The sequence below is a fragment of the Equus przewalskii genome, chromosome 4 (genome assembly GCF_037783145.1).
Source record: "Equus przewalskii isolate Varuska chromosome 4, EquPr2, whole genome shotgun sequence".
Classification (NCBI taxonomy): domain Eukaryota; kingdom Metazoa; phylum Chordata; class Mammalia; order Perissodactyla; family Equidae; genus Equus; species Equus przewalskii.
In genome coordinates this window covers 66,985,868-66,991,867 of record NC_091834.1, presented here as the reverse complement: position 1 = coordinate 66,991,867, position 6,000 = coordinate 66,985,868, and positions in this window count along the sequence as shown.

Here is a 6,000-nt window from a genome sequence, read left to right as displayed (position 1 = left end):
ATGACATTTAGCACAGTCATTCTATTACATAATCATCACTACTACCTAGCTCCAGAACATGTTCATCACCCCAAAAGGAAACCCCATACCCATTCATCAATCATCCTTCATTCCACTTTCCTCCAGGCCTTGGCAGCCACTAATCTGCTTTCTGTCCCTATTTGCCTATCCTGGATATTTCATATAAATGGTCTCATACAATGTGTGACCTTTTGTGTCTGGCTTTTTTCATCTAGTATCAGTTTTTTTTCAAGGTTTTCTATATTGTAGCATTTATCAGTACTTTATTCCTTTTCATGGCTGAATAATGTTCCATCATACGGAAAAACCACATTGTGTTTGTTTTCATCAGTTGATGGGCATTTAGATTGTTTCCACCTTTGACTATTGTGAATAGAGCTGCTATGAACATGTGTGTACACATATTTGTTTGAGTACCTGTTCTCAATTTTTGAGGAGTATATACAGAGGAGGGGAATACTGGGCCATATGGTAATTCTATGTTTAATTTATTGAAGATCCAAATTTTGTTGTTTTGGGGGTTTTTTTGCTGAGGGAGATTTGCCCTGAGCTAACACTCTTGCCAGTCTTCCTCTATTTTTGTATGTGGGTCACTGCCACAGCATGGCTACCAACGAGTAATGTAGGTCCATGCCTGGGAACAGAACCCAGGCTGCCGAAGTGGAGCACACTGAGCTTAACCACTAGGCCACAAGGCCAGCTCAATCCAAAGTCTTTGTATTTTTTAAAAATGTTTTTATTAAAGCTTTTTTTAATTAACTTGTTTATTTTTATTTTTCCTTTTTCTCCCCAAACCCCCCGGTACATAGTTGTGTATTTTTAGTTGTGGGTCCTTCTAGTTGTGGCATGTGGGACACCACCTCAGCATGGCCTGATGAGAGGTGCCATGTCTGCACCCAGGATCTGAACTGGCAAAACCCTGGGTCACTGTAGTGGAGCACGTGAACTCAACCACTCGGCCACAGGGCTGGCCCCTAAAGTCTATTTTTAAGTAAAGAAATTAATTGCAAAATAATAGGAAGGCAGTGGAGAGTGATGGAGCCAGACAGCAGGGGTTTGAACCCTGGATCCACCATTTGCTAGTTTTGTCACCTTGGGAAACTTCTCTCTCTGTGCCCCTATTTCCTCATATGCTTTCAACTGGCAGCAATAATGTCACCAATATGTAGCCCTGGGCACAACAACTTATATTTCCACCTGGAAAATTGAACCTCGGTCCACACCTGACATGTTTATTTGAGATGTTTTTCACCTAGGCCATGCTTCAGAGAACCTGCCCACAGCCACAGACCACCCTGAACCAGCTTTAGCTTGATCACAAGAGCAGTGTTTGTGCAGAAGAACCTGGACATGCCCTGAAGCTCACCTTTGCTTCATTTCCATGCTAAAATCTCTGTTCTAAGGGGAGACACATACCCTGCTAGGCACAATTGATGCCCTGTGCAAAGGAGTTCAGAGGACTGCGCATACACCAACCATTCCTGGAAGTCTCCACTCCTTTCCTGGAACCCTGATGATGCCACGACCCCTTGCCCTTTAAAAGTTCCCCATTTCCCTGTCTTCAGTGAGAAGGTGTCTGTAGAGCATGAGCTCTCCTTTCTCCATTCCTTGATCAAGTAATAAATTTTCTGCTCTGCTATCCCAAACCTGGTCTCGTTCTATTGGCGCAAGCAACTCTAGGCAAAAGGACCCACTTATGGGTCACCAGTCCCTCGGGGTTTGGTAACAATAATAATTCCTATCCTATTGAGTTGTGAAAATTCAAGGAATTAATATATGTAATATAATTAGAACAGTGTTACCTATTATTATTTTGGTTTGATCCCATTTGTGTGTGTGTATGTAGACTATATACATAATTGTTTGCATCAAGCAATTAAGACTGGTTACCCTTCAGAAGTGGATTTGAGGGATAAATGATGGGATCAAGTCTTCTTTTTGTTTTGTTTGTGTATTTTCTTTCTGTAATGAGCATGTATTAGTTTTCACAATATTTTTAAACTAATGAGGTTTTCTTTTTAAGATTCATTGTGACCCACTCATTCATTCACTTAAAACCCCTCAATGATCCTTCAGCACTGGTTCCCCAAGGCCTTCAAGCTGACTGGCCACACTGAGTCACCTGAAGAGCTTATCAGGAATACAGATTCCCCAGACTCAAACTGGCCCTACTGAATCTCAATTTCTGGTTGGTTCTGATGTGCTAACATGTTTGAGAACCAGTGTGTTCAAATTCCTTTCACGACCTGGCCTCTCCTTACCTGCAGTTTCGTCTTCCCTTTTTCCACCTAATAAAACAAAATTCCCCACCTCTTATAGGACATAATCTTCTATGCCTCAGGCTGTCCCTTTGCCTGGAATACATGCTCCACCTAATTTCAGTTCTTTGAATTACTAATTGCTATTTATTCTTCAATACTCAGCTCAAGCATTGTCTCCTCCAAGACCCATTGTCCATCAAAGGAAGTGTGTCTAACAAGTAAACAAATGAAGTAAATTTCAGTTCTTATGGTATCCCACAACATTCTGTAGCAGTAGCTCAAAAACGTGTTCTCCACATTACATGAAACCATCTCTTTCCATGTCTGCTTCTGCTGCTACCCAGCTCTGGTCTTGAGGACAGAGCCTATGTGCTGTGTAGCAATTCCTAACTCAAGATTTCACCGTGAAAAATTATTTTCATTTTGTAATGGATAGTTTAAAATATTTTTAAAAACATTATTCACAAATTAACAGTAAACTATGTAGTATATTACAGAGCATGGAGAACACTGGTTCAGTTTTTTCGAATTCGTGTATAATGTATGAATGCACAACATATATGTGCATGTGCATAAAATACTTCTGAGCTAAAACAACCTATGAAGCCAACATTTCCTAAAGCAAGTTCCTAGAAACACTTGTTTCATGAACTACCCAACGAAAAAAAGGATAAATGAAATTAAATATTCTGAGATCCTACACTGAGAACGTTGCTGACATTGTTGAATACAATGATTCCAAGAGCTATTTGACCATGACACCATTTTGTCAAGTACATTTACGAACATTCAGAGTAAATAGAGTTCTGTGGACACACATTTTAAGAAATGCTGCACGACTTATTCTAACCAGTCCTTTAGCTAAGGTGGAGGGTGGGTCAGACCTAGATGTCATGGCAGAGGGATGATTTTTGTTGGAGGGGCTATAGACTCTTTCTATGGCACAACCAGAAGCAACAGATACGTTCCAGTGACACTATCTGGGGACTATCCATCTTATCTTTTCCACTACTAAGAATTCCGCTCTGCTTTCACAGGCAGTCCTTTTAATTCAAAGAAGAATGTTCTCTCCTTTGGGGGCATGTGTAAATGGATTGCTAACTGTTTTGAAAAGAGCCCATCTGTGACAACTGTCAGGCTTATGGGCGAGAGCTAATTGAGACAACTGGGGAGATGATGATGCCTCACAAATAGGAGGGAAGAAAGGAGGGGCTCCCCTTTCATTATAATATAGTTATTCCTAATATCATCTTTTTGATATATATTTGTTTATATTATCATATTTATCGTATTTTTTCCATTTAGATTTTTTTTTTAATTAAGGCAAAATTTGAGAAGTATGTACCAAAATGTACTCCTAATTTACAATTTTGTGTGGAAGAAGGACAGAATTTAGCTTCTTTTATTTTATTCATGAAATCTTAGCACAGGAAATGCTCCACTATCCATTTATGTTTGTGGCTTCATATTCAGCACAAAATTTAAGTTTTCTGCCTGATGTCATTTGTCAAGTATGCTTTTAAAGTAGTAATTTCCCGGGATCCCTTGAAAGGCAGCCTATCTTTAAAACCACAGCATGTCACATCACCCAACAAATTGTTGCTAAGGAGAAGAAACAACACGTGAGCTGGGAGTTATAATGCTGACCAAGTGCAGAGCAAACAATCTCTCCGACCAACATCTTATCACAAATGCAAAGACTCAGCTGTCAACTTTGGTGATAATTCAGAAAGTTGATGCTCTGCCCTAAGTCCCACGAAACAGGAGTAACTGCATTGTATGCAAAACTGTACATGCATTGAGCACACTAACTGGGCAAAGATGACCAATGGACCATAAAATATGCATGCATCGCAAACAAAGTGACGAAATGCCAGTCTAAGTAGTTAAGAAATTTTATCCTAAACAAAATATTTATCCAGCAGTAATAAATAATATTAAATATTTGATTAAATATACATTTGATAAATGCTTAGAATTTAAAGAGGTCTTAGGGAAATTACAGGGAGTCCATTTCTCTTTGAAATGTTGGACAGAAAAGTCTGGTTACCAAATCTCTACCTAGAGTGACAGCATTCAAATTATTTCCCATTTTCAAAAGAACCTGCAATTACCTCTCTTCACGCTAGGTGGTGTACTCAAGACCGAAAAACTATCAAATGGATGAATACAGTTGATTTAGCAAGGTCCAAAGAAAAGGAGATGATAATTTTAAACTTGAAAGAGGTAACTATCTTATATTAGAATTCCAATGTGTTTGATAAAGAAAACAGACTGAGAGATAGTAAGAAAGAAAAGGAAAAGCCTTTTCAAATAAGTCTGCTCGAGGAGTAAGTCACCTACCACTTACCACAGTGCCAGTTAAAAGACACATTCCTTGGCCAGGCTGCCACACTCCACAATTATGGCATCAGAATGGCAAGGATGAAGTAGAGACCAGAATCGGTTTTCCTAAGATACGCTCGATTGATTTTTATGCAAAACTCTGAGAATTAGCTTTTAGATTGCTCTAAATCTGTCTAATAGTTAGAAACCCCAGGTGGTTGACAGGTTCTTCATGTTCAGAAACTTTTTTTTCAGCTTCCTATAGCTTGTATCTTGAATATCAGGGGTTCTAGGTTCTACTGTAAAATCTCCAGATGAATTTTTGCTAAGTTACTATCACTCCAAGAAAACTGAATGGCAGATTCAACCCTACATGCAATAGAATATTTGGAAAGCAGTTTGAGCTTTGTAGAAGGGGAAAAAATGTATTTTATAGAATGCAATGAAAAATGAATTTCTTCTGGGAGGAATGGGTAGTGTTTACATTAGGTATTCAGAAGTCGAATCACATTGATCTGCCTTTTGAAGTAATTACATTGATCTCCAGAGTTTAAAGAAATGTATTGCTTATTCCCTGTGGGTATTTTCAAAACCCATTTTTTTTTTAACCAAAGCAGTTTTCTTTTCCCTCTAATTTGAGTCACAAAGAAAAGCATCTTCCTGAAGTGCAGAATAAATTATTGTATAGGAATATGTGCATGTGTGTATGTGGGTATGTGTACTCTCTAGAACCTCCTGAAATGAGTTTTCTGTTTTTTATTTTAAACGAGAGTTTTTAAGTGAGAGTCAAAAGTTTGCTCCGTTAAACTCACCTGTTTAAAAAAACTCACTTCTTTTGCTGAGGAAGATTCACCCTGAACTAACATCTGTGCCAGTCATCCTCTATTTTGTTTGTGGGATGCCACCGTAGCATAGCTAATGAGTAGTGAGGCTCCACACCTAGGATCTGAACACGCGAACCTGGGCCGCCAAAGCGGAGCGCACTGAACTTAACCACTAGACAACAGGGTTGGTCCCTAAAATATTTTTAAATAGACAATAAACTAAAATGTATTTCCCACCACTCTGACTGGGTATACAGAATAAAATTTACGCATTTCCTTGTCTTAGCACAGTCTGAGTGAAAAGGTATTCTGTACAACGTTTGAAAGAAGGGCCCACTGAAGACTATTTGCTCCTACAGGACGTGAACCCAGGTTATTTTGCTCTTTGAATTTTTGCATGTATATTTTATGGTTTTCTCATTTTTCCCCGTACTTTCAATCGTTACTTCATGTTGCCATCAATATGCCAAAGCAGTAGGGAGGACTCCTTCTATTTCTAGACTACAGAGGCCTTGGAAGGCTGGTAGCCACACTGAGTTTGTTAGAAACATGTATAGAGTAAGAAGGAG